The sequence below is a fragment of the Ptychodera flava genome, unplaced genomic scaffold, assembly GCF_041260155.1.
Source record: "Ptychodera flava strain L36383 unplaced genomic scaffold, AS_Pfla_20210202 Scaffold_30__1_contigs__length_3116999_pilon, whole genome shotgun sequence".
NCBI classification, from domain to species: Eukaryota; Metazoa; Hemichordata; class Enteropneusta; family Ptychoderidae; genus Ptychodera; species Ptychodera flava.
In genome coordinates this window covers 725,444-739,955 of record NW_027248352.1, presented here as the reverse complement: position 1 = coordinate 739,955, position 14,512 = coordinate 725,444, and the positions used below count along the sequence as shown (strand labels likewise).

General features: G+C 38.2%; 1 protein-coding gene across 1 annotated transcript in view; it reads right to left on the bottom strand.

Moving 5' to 3' along the window:
- Positions 1–14,002, bottom strand: part of LOC139127299 (homeobox protein PKNOX2-like) — a 40,704-nt gene extending 26,702 nt beyond the window's left edge. The window contains 1 exon segment of the mRNA XM_070693218.1: positions 13,914–14,002. The gene's annotated coding sequence lies outside the window, so the exon portion shown is untranslated.
- Positions 14,003–14,512: the final 510 nt, after the last annotated feature.

The following is a 14,512-nucleotide window of genomic DNA, read 5'->3' as shown; positions in this document are numbered from 1 at the left end:
TTAATTCCTACACGTAAACTTCTGATTGTACTGTAAACATTGAACATGGCCGACGTCCGATTTTCCTGTCTAAAACTTTCACTCATTTTCGTTCATATGACTCTGAAACTCCAGGAAACGATTGGAAGAAAGGGTTATCTTGAAATATTGAGGTATTCGCCGATATTTTGCAAAATTAAATGAGAAAAAATGCAAGGAAAATGCCGACAGGCTTACACAATGACAGTTTTCAGACTCGGAGGCATATGATCATCTCTGCAGATTATGCAACAGGCCCAGATCACGTGAGGCCATGAGGGGATATCCACGCAACTCAGTACCAAACACTAGCGCTCACAGAGTGAGCAAACACAAAGTGAGTACCCCTAACGTCAGCTCAGTAGTCTGTAATAGATTGTAGTCAACTAAGAAACCTTGGAGAAAGGCTTAACACTGTGGCTATGCCGCTAAGTCCCTTTTGATTTTTGTCACAGCTCAAAATCGTTCTCCCACACCTCAACCTGAGCCACGAACACCCCCACCAGTTTATGATATGACCCATCACAATGGCATGACGTCAACGGATCTTGACAGACGGAAGTCTTGACAGACGGAAGTTCTTGACAGCAGCATATTGGTTTTCAACTCTAATACCTTCTCTGTCTATAAATAGACACGAGAAGGTAATAAAATTGTAACGAAACAACTTACAAATCAATAGTACCACATGTATATCATGACTAGTTGACTAAAATGTTGCGAAGTTTTGGGTTTGACTACGCGCAATGTGTGCCTACAGATAACTCCGTGCAGTGACAGCCATGTCATCGTCAACACTGAATTAAATTGAAGGATCGTAGTGACGGTGAAACTAAGCAAAACGGCAAACTTTCCTTTTTGACTTTGGCTGCTCCACCAATATGGGGGGAACCACCCCTACAACACACATTCTAAGTGCAAGTAAAGCTATGAAATGGAAAGAAAAATTATGATCAATGTAGGAAAGTCGATCGTGAATTTGGAAAGGAAGGTAGCGGCATGCATGGTCAAAGCATACGCATGACATTTTTTTAGAACGTAGAGCGAGTAAGGCACTCCTGAATAGCGAAAATGTTCGTGGTGTATTGCTGCCAACAAGAAAATACCTTTACTGGCGTTAGAAACTTGTGTGAATTGTCTTCCTTAAATATAAATTCGCGACAATTTTCAGTGTATCACGGACCGTGGTGTATTGTGACGTGACATCGTATACAGACTTTCAGAGAAGCGCTCGCTCGTCCGTCGAGTCGGCCTAGTTCCGCGTTCACATCGTGCAAATAAATACGCAAGTCTTGTCGCGATATTTGAGCATTTAACTTGATCGTCAGTGAAACAAAAAGATGTTCCATATCAAAAGGGTATATATTTGATATTTTAGGTTCTGTTCTAGACGTGAACATTTGGATTTATGATCCGTGATTTCCGCGATCCATGGCATGATTGAAGCTGGCCACAGTCCCTCCACCAACGGTCGGGAAACGCTATTGTCAAAACGTGCGAACGAGGGGATTAGCTGGTAGGATGCGCGTTGCGCTGGCGTTCGCTGTTGATGACGTCACACCAGCTGTAGCGTCCCCTCAAAGAGTGGGTACGGTGGTGTCGTCTTCGACGAAGAAACTGGCCTGAATCGGCCGTAAAGTGTAAAGCTATTTGAAACGTCAGTATATTCTCGATAAGCAATATTTCTTGATAAGGAAAGTGGGTGATCTTTTTATTCCCAATCGATTTTCAGCGCTAAATCGGCGTTTGTATTCGCTATCGCGTGTAGGTCATTTTCATTGAATTGCGTCTTTCATGTGTCAGGAGAGAACATGAATTTTTGTTCGCTCTACACTGCAAAATTATGACGGCCTGTTTCATTCTGATGTCTGTACTTGTGATTAAGTATACCTAAAATTACACTGACGAACCCAGTTTTTGAATAAAGGTTTATAATGAGACGCAAACTGATAGTTTATTGTGTAATGCTTTGCTCTGCAATTTAGAAAATGGCGTCCACTGACGATCTGTGTTCGCGTTGTGTGAAGAGTCGAAATATTCATGGTTTTTCGTTTTGATGACTGGTCAAATAAGTTCGATTGGGACCTATTTATCTGATTGAAAGCAATTTAACTTATTTTAGCGATTCAATAACTGCAAATCGAAGTATAAGGGAAGGATAGAAAAGCAGATGACCCAAACTCGGCCGAACGCCATTTTGTTTTTGCGACCCTCGCAGAGTCGATGTTCGATTCTTTGAAATCTTTTTTGATCGCTGTGCCTTGCATACTACATGGTATTTAACGTAGATTTTCTTGATTTTGTACTTGTATAACACCATTTAAAATACACTGACGACGCAATTTTTGTGATCAAACGTATCCATTGGCGGGAATTTTACGTGAAAAATATTGTTTTGATTCAACCCCATTGCGGTTTTTCTGGCGTGTCATGAAGCCCTATCGAGCCATGTGCTTGATGTGTCACACAGGTCTCCTGGTAGCTGTAAAACAATGCTGCTACGAATGCCGCTACGAATAGGAAAATTTACATCAAAGAAAGGTCATTTTTGTTTCGATGTCCTATGTCCTCGAAAATCGCTGGCTCCTTGCACTCGTTTTCACGGACGGGGCATGTGAACTTCGTTTTAACTTAAACTGAAAGTTATACAATCAGAACACTGTAGACCTCTTCACTCTGTTCCTCTGAATGGTGTTGAAATCGATGTCTTGTCATCAAGAGAAATGAAATCATGGTCGTAATGATTACATTGGTGTTGACTGCAAGTGTAGTCCAGTCAAACGCAACCAGCACGTGTAAATACGAAACACAGCCTATGTACGCATGCGCATTGTCCTTTAGTTCATTGCATGTCAGGTAAAAATGGTGTCATCGTTTATGCTAATGTTAGACCAAGTCGCTATAATCTCTTTACGCGAATAAACAGTGTAACGGAAGCGCAACGCGCATCAGGACAATAGAAATACATTGCGTTTCCCGACCGTTTGGTGGAGGGACTGTGTGCTGGCTGTGAATACACACTGACGTCTTTGATGATGATCCCTGACCCAAGCGCCATTGATACGCTGTGCGCTGTCCGAGCTTCGCTTGCTAAACTTCAAGCGTAAAGCAAATGTATTGGAAGTCTAAAAAATGCACATATTTCTCAAGTCTGAGAGTATTTTACTTTCAAACTGCTACGAGAATGGATATCTGATTCGTTTGAAAAAACTAGTATGCTGAACCAGGTTTCGTGCCGTTGTCTGTAGCGATAATGTACAGTATCGCACGATAGCGATTCCATGGTTTACTGAATATAGTTGCATACGCCTAACTTGGACAAGTGTCGCTTGGAATTCGGACAAATTTTATGTTGTATGTGTGACTGATGTTGACACCTTGTAATCTGAACCATAAATTGGTGTTACTTTTAGTATCCATAGTAGCACTAACAGGGTTTATTTCCGTCATTCTTACGGAAAATGCTTGCAAATATTTATTTTTGCATATTAATGAGAAAGAAATGACGTCATTTGTGATCAGTGGTATCGGCTTGGCTAATTGAATATCTGGTTTGGCGAATAATTTTTTAGGACTTCTAGCCAAATTTGCTACAAGATTTTGGAACCCAGGGGAAACACTGGAAAAGCGGTATTGAGCGAAACCAAGCACATATTTCCACCCATTTGGCCTATGGCTTTAGTCCATAAAAATCATGTTTACAGTATCTGTGATGTCAGGGGCCTTCAAATGTTCAACCTTTTGTCAAAATACACCAAATGGGACATGTTGTGCTTCTCTAGTTTTAACTAACTTGACCTGATTGTGAAATATGAACTTGGCAGAAAATTGGCTTGATATGCAAAAATTAGCCCTTTTCCTGTCAGTGATTTTTCAGATCTTTGGCTACAGCAATGGATACATCCAAGAACTACATGACCTTTCTACGGTCAGGCACTTACAAATTAGAAGTATCACTGGAATTACAGGTCTTGTGACGGGGCAATTTACAGTTTGCACCCTGTTTGGCAATAAATATATCTGAAAGGTCAGAGGTTACCGGATGGTCAAAGTTCAGTTGGTAAAACATAATGTGCGATATATATCAGGGACTAAGAAGAATGTGGTACAGACCTGTCATGTGATCTGTCTGACAGTTTCTTTGTGTTTATTGTATTGTTCTGTCTAATCTCTGACCTTGTTCCCTGACAATGCAGGTGACTTTGGTGACAATAAACGGCAAGTCATCTTTTATAAAAGTATTGAACTTTCAAAATCTGAATGTTGGTTTTTCACCCTTTCCAAAATATTGGCACACAGGTCATATGAAAACTTTCAATTATTAATAAATAAAATTTGCAAGGCATGGCAGACAGGACTGTTCCAAAATAATTTATTTCAACTGGTTATTGGTATGACTAAGGAATAATCCAAACTCAAGTGACCATATTTCACACTTTCTGATTCATATTTTCTCTTTAACCCTTTTCCTGCCAAGTCCATATTTCACCACCAGGTCAAAATGGTTAAAATTAATGAAACACAACATATTCCATATGATGTATTTTAACATAATACTGTACATTTGAAGGCTGTTGAAAACATAATACTGTAAAGTTGATTTTTGTGGACAAAAGATGCTATAACATACCAAGCCAAGTGGGTGAAAATACGTCATGTTTTGGCTCAGTACCGCTTTTTACTGACTTGGCTGATGGGGAAGTGATACAGTTATTACTGTCTGGCAGGAAAAGGGTTAAAAGCTAATTCTTACGTAATGGGTCATTTTGCCAAAATTTGCCACTTCTATGATCACAGCCATGATACACAATGATACTGGGATATAGGTCCCACAAAATGCAACATCTACCCTGCTTCATAGAGTTCATTCAGCACCTATGCTATTTCATAGCATCCTGTTTGGAAGGCACAAATCTCTATCAGTGTGGCCTCAAGCGGGTGACTATTTACACAATTTATACATGATTCCACTCACGTACATGTATTATATGGATTTGCTGGACAATTTGCACTCTTTTATCTTCTAGAACGGATTTTATTCAATAAATTTGCTTTATTTGAAACAAAGTATATAAATTTGACTTTCATCAGGGGATGTAATACCACTAATCAGCAGCTATTGTATTATATCAATGTTGAGAAATAGTCAGACTACACACAGCTTTTCTGCAAACATTTATTCAAAACTGTATTTCATGCCAAAGAATTGAAGCAAATGAAATTTCATTACGTCTAACACGTCTAACCATCTATGAGATTGGACTTGTTCACTCCTTGCCAATGAATAAGAGCCTTTTGAAGACAAAATGTTGAAAATTGTCACATAAAAATGATACAATACATGGCGGTCACAGGTCTTGGTTATCATATCAATTGCAATCCTTTGTACTCACTTATTAAAAATAAATTTGCTGGTATATTTTTTTTTGTTGACCGAGAATACATCTTACAAACACTTTTCTGTGTACTTGTAATCTTAACTGCTAGTATCTTCACTATCAAGAAGGATTTTTGAATTATTCAAGTGCTAAATTCTTCAATTGTGTGAATTTTCAGAGATTATGCTAGGCCAAGTATCTGATCACATAATATTTTCTTCAGCCGAGGAAAGATTTTTGAGTCAGTAATGTTCAAAATCACCTGTAGAGGGCACACTGTTTGTGAAAATGGTTGAATTACAGCAAGGTGTGACACCGTGACTGGTTTAATAGGCAATGCTTGTCTTGTATTTTCCATACACTGCAGTTTGGATTATGCTACTAAAAATCAATTTTATATAATGATTATATACCCTTCTGTAGAGAAGAGAAACAATTCTGTCACATTATTTTCTCTTTCACCGGCTGATTGAACATTGTTATTAACTCCACACACCCTACTGAGCAGTCACATGCATTGACCTTTCAACCCGTGTCCTTGTTCTAAGGTCAAACTTCATCAGTGACCTTGATTGACCTGTTGTTGGCCATTACACACTGAGTCAATTCATACAGTCACTGACAATCATAAGTCTAACGGAAATGTAAACCACCACAGCACTCATCAATTAATATTGAATATGCCAGCTCCGGCATCATTCTATCCTTTTCTTCATTCTCCTGAATGAACAAACGATAAACAAACAAACAAATAGGCAATCTGTTTGTTATTCTTTCAATAATCTGGTCTGCTACACATCAGCAATCTTAATTTTTTTGACTCAGAAACCATCTCAATAGAAAACTGCAGAATGAATATCGGTCAACAGATTCACATGTTCAATTTTCATAAATACAGCCTCCCCTTTCTCTCACACACATTGTCTCACTAAATTTACTCTTGGTACAGAGATTCATCATGATCAATACAAATCAAAATGGTGTCAGACTCCTTGATTATTCCATTGTAACATTATTTTACATAAATGAGAAACAAGGAATTCGAGACAAAATTATTCATCCTTCTTGTACACATTACATTTTGATGTAACACTGTTAATTCTGAATCAACACAGACTTCAGCACTTGGCCGTAGCTCCCCCTCCAAACTGTTTCATGGTGCAGTCTTGCAATTGTCTTTGCATGGGAGCTCATACTCTAATCAAAATGTCTACAGGAATTTGGAATGGTTTGGAGATGTCATAGCCACAACACAGACATTCAACTGAACAATATTCCATTGGGTAAGGAGGGAATGAACCTGGTGTTTGTAAAAGCAGCAAGGAACATTTGTCCGAGTTCCAGAAATGCCTTTCATATCACCTTGTTTTGGGAACAACTGACTACTGGAGGCCAACCAACCCCAGGCAACCAACAACACTGTGCCCCAGGTATTGTTGCATATTAATCAGTTTTATATTGACCATGACTAATTAATTTTACATCCATATCAGCAAGTGATACTGTGACAGCGATCTAAGTGGGTGGTCCAACCTAGCCTGAGCCACTCACAGCACAGGCTGCCAGTGGGTGTTCCCCCTTGTGTCATCACTCCCCATCAATTAGCGGCTGCCATCTACCTGTCACTGTTATGTAACTGAGGGAGGTACTGCAATTCACTGGGACAGCCCACACAGCCTCATCATCCCACAGGTTGTAAGTTTATTAATGATTCTATTTATATCCAACAGTGCGACTTCTAGTTATGAATGAACCCTACCAAAGGTATTTTGATCTCTAAACAACACAAGGTCAAAAAACAAGGAGTTTACAGTCCCTGTAAAGATTACTTTCTGTCTGTATATGATTCTGATTTATGATATCATATTCAATTCTAAGAATGAAATTCATAAAAAAAACAATCATTTTGTGTTAAGATCAAAAATGGCAGATACACATACACAAATTAAATTGATGTACGACTATTTGCCATTTTCTAGCTTAACACAAGGTCACATGACAGCACCTTAGCGCGGTGTAAAATCATGAATTTTTCAATGCTTTCCTGAACTGACGTACCCCCAGAATGTGTGGCATGAATATAGCAAATAAATTTCGCCAATCTTCCACCTTATTGCTGAACATATTTCAGAAATGTGTGCACAAATTCAGCGAACATATTTCGCCAATCTGATACAAACGCTCAATCTGTAATAAACACCTACTGTTGTTGTCATCCCATGTAAAAATAAAGAACTTACAATTTAGATTTACCAAAAAATGATGAGATTTTGGTAGCATATAAACATTTCCAAGTAGTCCGATGAGCTCAATAATTCAACAGCAGTCTCTACATTACATATTCACATCACATCATTTGCTTTCAATTCTATTGAAAGTGAAACGTTTGCTCTAGAAATAAGACTGTATGTCAACAAGCAATTACAGTGCAATGCGAGATATTTTTGTACACTCAAAATATCAACCCTTTGAGTGCTGTAATTTTTTGCTACAAAATTTTTGTGCATCATTCTACCGCATTTTATGATTTTTTCTGTAATTGGTTTGATAATTATTTTGGACCAAATGGGCAGCACTTTTCATGGGCTAGAATTTTTGATCAAAATTTCTGGGATACTTTTATTACATTATTTTGACATGCAAAAATTTGTTTGGGTTATATTTTATAAAGACCACAAAATAGACTTTGACACTCAAAGGGTAAAGAGCTTTAACCTTTGAGAGCCGTAATTTTTCCCACCTAAATTTTAGTGTAACATTTTACAAATTTCATGAATTTTCAGTAATTATTTTGGTAATTTTGGAGCAAAAGGATGTTACTTTTCATTGCCTACAATTTTTTATCAAAATTTTGGGAAAAATCTGAAAAGAAATTGTCTTGATATGAAAACAAAAATTGTCTGCACTATATTTTATGAAGGCAACAAAAGTTGACTTTGGCACTCAAAGGGTTAATGACTGCTTAAATAATTAACGATTGTAATACTTGTAATGGGGATTCTGTTGATTAATTTTAAAAAATAAATTTATCATTCTTCTTTTAGAAGATCTAACAAAATCTGTTTGCCACTGAGACAAACATTTGCATGTAGACACAGACTTCAGACTCGGAGGATACCATGAGGTCAAACGCAGGGTTCACACCAGGGATATAGCAATTCACCCTGTCTCAGCTATGATGGGCTGATCCAAATGGCTTTGATGGTTGTGCAGGAACATTGCACTTGGAGAATAGGGTAAGAAAAAGTGGGGGGGGGGGGGGGGGTTAAAGCAAATTTTTTCTTTTTCAACTGTGACTGGCATATTGACTTGTAAGAAATCAGATACAGGGTAATCAAACTGAAAATGTACAGGCCAGGCTAACGCTGAGGAAACTGCTATGTACAAAACCCAGCTGATAGAGGGATATTGCAAGAGATAGTAACACAACCAGATGACCAAATTTGTTTATAATAATGGATTTTTATCCATTTATGTTGAGTCAAATGAGATTAAGCCCTACTTATTGTCTTGTTAGAATCTCACAGCACATTTTCAACCCAATGCAAATTTCAACAGATTTTTTTTATATACACAACCATACAAATTACATGTACCTCTCCCCTCTTCTCCTCCAACACTTTTCTGTCCTTTTTTCACCTTTTAATGCCTTTCCTGCTATACTGGTATTCAAAAACAATTTCTACATCTAGTAATTCAAGTAGAATTATTTTTCATTGCATTTCCCGACAGTGAGATAAGTGTCAATTTATCAAACAAATTTTTTTAATCAAGGTTTTATAACAGAATGATACATGTACATGAGTCTTCCACACATTGACCCTAAAGTTTTACCTGCCAGACAGTATCACTTCCCCATCTGCCGAGTCAGTAAAATGTAGTATTGAGCCAAAATCATAGGCATTTTCACCCACTTGGCTTTGAATGTTGTAGCAGCTTTAGTCTACAAAAATCATGTTTACAGTATCTCTGTTGTCGAGGACCTTCAAATCTTAATTTTTTTGTTAAAATGTACCATATTGGGACATGTTTTGCTTCACTAGTTTTCACCAACTTGACCTGATGGTGAAATATGAACTTGGCAGGAAAAGGGTTAATATTTGTTCAAACTACCTATGGCTCTAGATACAAGTTTTCTGATGGTAAATATTTTCACGTCTTGGTTGCTATTGAATCACTCTCCTGCTGTTTTGTCGTCTTTAGAACAGATTTTTTAAACCTCGTCAGCCATTTTCAAAATCATGTTCTCAGACAGTTACTCGTTCATTTTACAAATTTTCCAGAATGACCAATTCTGATCAGTCTTAGGGTACGATGGAAATATACCATCCTGTTTGAGCTGGTACTTTCGCGACAAAAATTTACAGAAAAACAAATCAAAATCTGCTGACTGGATCATTTTTATTTGATACGTCCAATGAAACTGTTTTCTACAGCTGGCGTTTTTTGGATATGTGATCAACAATTACACTTTTAAAAGGAATGAAATAGAAATGATAAAGTTGACTGTCAAACAAAATTTATGGCAAGTGTTTTAGATGAACTTCCCCCTGAATATAGTATTTTCTGAATTTTTTTTTTTGCAACAATATTTTAATTTTGTTGCTGTTACAAAATATAACCTAGATAATTTTTTTTCAGATGCAGGCAATTTCTTTCCATATTTTTCGAAAAATTTCAATTAAGAAATGCAGCCTAGAAAAAATAACATCCATTTGGTCCAAAATTATCACAAAAATTCCTAAAAATTGATAAAATGTTGCAGTAAAATTTTGGCAGGAAAAATGACAGAATTCAAAGACTTGAGCAATAACTCAAGCAAGGCAGTTTCTAAAACTGAGATGGATCATAATGCTTGTAAACTGATTACATTAATAAAACACAGCCTGCTACATGAACACATGGATGTTACTGAACCACAGTATTATCCAATCAGAACGCAAAACAGATTTAATTTGCCAACATTTCTGCCGAGATCCACTTATCACTATGGTAACCAGTAGTTGGCTATTGTCTATCACTGACATCCGGTGCATTCAGTCGCCAGCGATAGCATCACTCCTGGATTCAAAACGTTATCGCTGTCTAACTAGCTATCAACACTATAGCAACTATGTTCCTCTCGGAAAGTTTAACTATCAGGGACAAAATTTGTACAAAATACATATGTGTAAAAATTCACATATATATTTACATGTGAACTGCACAAGAAAGCATGTTTTGACTCAGACAAGAAAGTCAAACCATATACAGAGGTTCACTCAACTGTCTACGCTGCTGAATCATGGGTTGGAATTAGCGGTATAATCAAAATATGTGCAACATAGCTGAGAGCATCATAGTCAACAGGAAAAATATCATAATCTCGTTCTGTGGTTGATACTGAGAGTTAAAGACCCTTGCTTTGTCAGATCACAAACACTGGGTCAATATCAATAAAATAAAGCCTTTGGCTTGAATTTTCTCAAGGTAATGCTGTAGCCATTCAGTTCTTGTAAGCCCCAATTTCTCTGTGTTAGCATTCAGCCCTTTGCAGCCCCATTTCTCTGTGTTTAAGTCTACTCTCGTCATTTGAACACGATAGGATTCTACCAAATGCTAAGGGGAGGCCGGGAGAGAGAAAACTTGAATCCATTTCAACGTACAGATGTGTATGATGCATTTTTCTCAAAACTGATTTAATTAATTATTAATTATTGTATGTACATGTAGATACACTTTATATTATCGAAATCTATCATCGATCACAATTAATTCAAATTCAAATTTCACAAACATTATTTTATTAATATGGAAGCTGCCCTCAGAATATAAGTCTGGTAGGGGTTTGTTTTCATAAATCTGTTGAGTCAGCAAGTTCAAAGGTCAATCTTTCTTTCCTGGTGGTCAAAGGTTTTCCTCTCAATGATAACATTTTCAGTAATCCTTGATTTTAGCAGATACAGAGGTTTTGGCCACATTAAAAATTGTGTGTTTTCTTTCTTGGGTAAAGCAATGTCTGTGATTTGAGTCATAAATGAAACACGACTGTCCACTATCCGGTATTTTTCTATCATTTTTCATTGCATTACTTCAAAACTGTTGAACGTGAAACAAGCTGGGTCACATAGGCTGTTTGGACGTTTAATGTGGGCATCACAAATACGGCTAACCAAAGCTTAAATTTCACATTTAAAGCTAGTACATTTCACACAAAATGGAAAGAAGTGCTTAGAAACTCGTCTGAAGATCTCTGATATATGCTTCTCCAAAAATAGTATTCCATTGGTCGGAAAGTATCTGGAAGTATCTTAAGCCATCCAAGGAGTCAAGAATGCCAAATATTGGCAGTGCAGTGAGGTTTGACAACCCATGTCCATGATATAAATAAGTGTTCCTTCCAAGGTTTAGGAAGATGGTTTGGCAGGCCCTGCTGCGCCATATCAGACGTATTCTGGTAGGATTGCATTGATATGTTCTGAGGGGAATGCCTCAATAAATTTGACTTCGGAATCGTAAAAGGGGGTACCAACCTAAATAAAACACTGTTAAATTTTGTCCACACCATGAGTGACTTCCTGCAAGTTAGTGCAAATCCTTACATGTCCGGTAATTTTCTACCAAAAAAATCAAAGGCAGCTGTGTTTCTGATTTGCAAAAACTTTGATCCAAATTTTCAATTCAGCATCTGTATATTACAAGGATAGTAGCACAACAAAAATGAAATAAATTATTGCAATGTGTATTGCATTATGTTTGTTTTAGAGAGGGTGGTTTCATATCGGATGTGGTCAGCGCTTGTTTCTATAGATTGATTTGAACCATCAAATTCCTAATTTTATCCAATTTATGCTGATATTTCAAACACTTCAAGACTGAAACTACGCTGGCTTTCAGAATTTACTCAAGAATATTTAAGCGATTTGGCAAAAACTATGTATTAATGTAATGTATTATTAACCCCACTTTTTTCCTTTCCCTGATGCATTCACAGCCTCTGTTATGTGTTGTGCTAAAACATTATGCAAATGTACCTGAAAACAACAAAGTTTGGCCTTAGCATTTGCTGTGGTTTACATAATCGGTTAATTGAACCCTCTTTTAATTGTTTTGCTCAAAACAATGCATAGGAGACGACATTCGAGCCCCAGATAGCTCCGTGTGTAAAATTGCAAACTTCTAGGGCTTCCGATCTGGTGACCAAGATTCCATGAAATGCCCAGGCCAACGCAAAAACAGCTCGTACGTGCCCTGGATGCTCTCAACAGCACGCTGGCCACACATTTCGCGGATTTTGCTGTTTCAAACACGGGCAAGTTAGGCCGGCGCTAATTGATTTCGAACACGCGTGGAAGTTGACAAGTTAGACTCCTAACTGTGAACTTTAGGCAATCATATAATACGCCTATTGTTCCTCATACTGCATAATATTCGATCACCATTGTACTATTCATGAAAACTAAAAAAATAATTGAACTCATGAACACACTCGGTAACATAGTAATATGCTGTTTATACCACTTCGCGTATGTTCTGCCTTCATCAACGTGCTACCAGCACTGAAAATTCCGTGATTTTCACAATCGGAAAATTACCGCGAATACAGCAGAGCCTCATGTTCGGTTCCACTTCTTTGATGAACGATTTAGAAATTCGAGAGATGGGTCGAATGATTAGCGAGCGAACGATTTCATGGTTCCTGTCGCAAACCGAAGCGTAACGGAGGGCTTCGCCGTGTCAAAGTCGGCATCACAAACAGAAGCGGCAGGGTACGTGACCGGTAGTTTATTCAAAGTATACATTCACAACGCAACACAACACTGCCTTGCAACGCTGTGTGTCCACCCATCGCCATATTGGATACATCGCCACTCACTTCGCTACAAATTCCCGCGAATTCGCCGGCAACACTGGGCCAAAATTACTTGATCGGGACTTCGATGAATCGCAGAACGCCTTGGTGACGTTCATGCGTTTCAAGGCAAAGCAGATCCTGTTACGATTTGTTAGCTACGCGTTTGCAAATGTGTGGAAATCACACACAACCGACGCTTGTCGTCGACGCAACAAAGCACAAAAGCTTGCAGTTAGAATCTGGAGCAGCAGCGCGTTTGTGGGGAGTGTTGTGCGAGGCGATCCGATCCGTCGGGCTTGAAGGCGTCAAATCTGAGTTGATATCGGCATTTGGATACGATCAGACCATATGGAAAACAGCCGTAATAAATCTGACAGCGTCTAACACCTACAAATGTCATCTATATACACAAACGAGAGGGCCGAACTAAAACAAGAACGATCTATTCCATTTTGAATTATGTCCGCTTCAAGCCCAGATCGATTTCAGCTTGGGGCATGACAGACAATCCCGTTTCCCATCACCCCAGTAGTTCGGAGGGTATTTTAACCCCCACTCAAAAATAACCAAAGAAGCTGGCTAAAGAGTTAAATGAAAAGGTTTGACTTAGCCGCGTATGCTGGCTCGCTGTCCCTAAATAATTCGTGGTTGTGGGGTTTAGGCGACATTGACTGACATCTTACCTTATCTGTCACTCTTCGTCAACGGACGCTGCCGCTTTTTGGCGGCCGTCAATTTACAACAACGGCCCCCAAGTGATTGACACCTATCACGTGATAACTTTGAATAATGTACTACCAGCTTATGAATTATTCAACAGTGGGTGGGATTTTGGCCTGTTCTATTATCGCAAGATGGTGGAGAGAGCCTACAAGGAAATTTACCCGTGACAGGGTCGAACGGAAAGCGAGTTTCTGATAGCTAAATGAAATATAAACGCAATTTAATGAAGTTTTCTTTGTAATTAGAGCAATTATAAATTCTGAACACCTTTTAAAAATCCCGAGCTGCCGTAAGCCTCCCCTCTCAGGGAAAGCGCTCTACCTTTAACTTTCTTGAATGGAATTTTCCTATAGGTCATCGGTTTCCTGCTTACGTCACATGTATATTATCTTTATTGTCTCTCATCACAGAAAAGCCGAACAAATGTTTGGTGAAATTAGTAGGCAGGACTTGTTGGATGATAAAATAATAGAAATCGGCGATCACAGAGAAAACAGATTACACTAGATGAAAATCACCATTCGTGGTTTGTTATCAAATTCACAGACCTTGGCAACCG